Here is a 2,501-nt window from a genome sequence, read left to right on the forward strand (position 1 = left end):
GAGCTGTAGTTAACTGACAAGCTGAGCCATATCGCATTAATTATCGCTGGCGATACGTCCGCGATATTAATGCGATATGGCTCAGCTTGTCAGTTAACTACGGCTCTTTGTAGTAAATGCCGCTCCATCTGAAAGCAGGTGATGGCGATTTACTACTAATCAAGGAACCGGCTTTACTGACGAGATGCGCATAACAATATCGCGATTTAAATCGCCCAGCCCTAAGACAAGACGAATTATATCTCATGTTTACCACTACAGAGACGCCAGAGACAGCGACAAACCTCAGAACGTCTAGCCGAGGAAAGGCTGCTCCAGGCGGGGTACATGAGCGTTGAGCGCCCGGTCATCGCGGGATCTCACAGCTGGATACAATTTTCATAAATCTTTATAAATAAACCACAGATTTGAGCTTTAAACAACTACATTCTCGCCTGAAAAACTCTTAAAACTACATTTCATGATACAGAAACAGTAGTATTATATGTCAACTGTACTAATAAAAAATGGCGCTTCTTATGTTGTCATTCTCCGTGGCGCTGCCTTGTCAGCTGTCAATCAAGCTGTCAATCAAAGTTAACCACGCCCTTATTGTCATACATTTTATATCTAAATACGATCTAAACTAACGAGTTAGAAAAAAATTCACAGCCCTCATGGTTGTCAGGCACTCGGAAACTATCGAAAAATACAATAAAAGTCCATGGGACCAACCTGTAAAAACATGAATTTATGCTGTGAAAACGGACATTTTAACTTGGGGGCTATGGACATTTGCTCCCTTTTGGGACCTTCCCCTAGTGGATTTTCGATGTATTGCAATTTTTCGCACTTCAGGGTAGGCTTCATTTTTCAGATCAGGATGCTGCCGCTTGGTATAAACGGAGGTCGGAGCCAGCTGCAAATGGGTGGGTTAGCAGCAAGTGGGTGGAGCTTTAGCCGCAAGTGGGCTGTACAAACTTCCAGAGGATTTTGATTGGTTTATTTAGTATCACCTGTGTTGTAGTAGCTATTGGTTTATGCTCCACAGTTGGTGGCGGTAATGTGTACGTTTTGTTGCGATCCATCAGAAAACCGCTTTCTTCTTATACTGTCTATCTATGGCTTTCACATGTCAGCGTGCCTTTGAGATGAAGGGGTAAGCTTGTTGTACAGTTTTTAGTTTTGTGAAAAAGCATTATAAGTTCTGAAAAAGACCATTTCATAATGGCGTTTGTACACTGTTTTTAGTCTTGATGTATTAAAAAAGAATAAGGGTAAAGTGTATCCAAATAAATTTCTGTAGTTTTTTTAGTAGCACACAAATTACAAAATCTGTAACGTGCATGACAATATCTTTTCTGCATTCCATTTCTACAATTTGCTCTCCAGATTATGGATTCTGAAGACCATAATAAGGTATTGTGGCAGTGTAATTTTTGTACGTTTTAGGACTGCATTGATTTTCAAATTGTAAATGTCTTAAACGTTTTGTAAATGGATTTGATATTAGAATACAACTCCTAACTTAATTGTACAATGCATGCAATTCTTTTAAAACTTGTTTTCATTGTAGTTATGCTTTTTTCTGCGTAATCCACAATGTAATGTAATGTAATTGAAACATTTGTTTTAATATCATTATTTTATAAAAATGGATTACTCATAACAATCAGTGAAATAATTGTGAAACGCATGTTATTGTGCTTCTTATGGCCAGAAAGTAAATATTGACAATAAAAAATAAAACAAAGAACATCATTGATAATGTTAAATGTTATGTTCATATTTTTTTTTCACCTCAGGTGTTGCATGCTGGAAAAATAAGTTGTCTCACTACAAACAGCTCTTCTGGAGGATGTACTCAATCTCCACTTGTTTGGAGTGTGGGTTTGAGTACAAATGCTGCACACCTGGTATACGTTTTGTGTAAATTGGTGATGAATAAACTACTTGTTAGTCTAAAGGAAAACTAAAAATCTAATTTACTTATGTCATCCCTTGGAGTTTAAAAGTTCTGGACACCATTCAATTGCATGGCATGGACCTACAGAGCTGAGAAATTATTCTTAATGTTTGTAAATGTTCAATGTCAACTATAAACCCTAGTTCTTATTGTGCTTCTTGTGTATCCACCAGGTTATGCTGGGAAGGGAAAGCGAGGTGAGCTCCAGGGCATTTATTCAGAAACCTTCCACCCTGGATTTTGTAGTTTTCACTGCATGCAGATCAGTTCTAATGAGCTGATATAGTGTCCTTACAAATAAAAAAAATAAAAAGACTAAAAATAATCAAATAAAATAAACACTTTTGCAATCAATTCTGAGTGACTTGTACATGATTTTATTCATTGAAAAAAAATTATTTATCCACCCTGAGATTTAAATGTAATATATGTGTAACACGTTCAGAAGAACATTAGTCTGCTATTTAAAAAAAATATGCAGTAAAGATGGATGGTAACTTTGTTTTTGTTTTTTTACATTAGCCAAATGTTTTTCATGTATTTACACATTCACTTC

General features: G+C 36.3%; 1 long non-coding RNA gene across 1 annotated transcript; it reads left to right on the plus strand.

Moving 5' to 3' along the window:
* Positions 1-1,324: 1,324 nt before the first annotated feature.
* LOC311077868 lies at positions 1,325-2,177 on the plus strand. The gene is made up of 3 exons (XR_014605020.1): positions 1,325-1,398; positions 1,785-1,895; positions 2,119-2,177. It is a non-coding gene; the product is annotated as an uncharacterized lncRNA (long non-coding RNA).
* Positions 2,178-2,501: the final 324 nt, after the last annotated feature.

The sequence above is a fragment of the Abramis brama genome (assembly GCF_963993115.1).
Source record: "Abramis brama genome assembly, chromosome: 2".
Lineage (NCBI taxonomy): Eukaryota > Metazoa > Chordata > Actinopteri > Cypriniformes > Leuciscidae > Abramis > Abramis brama.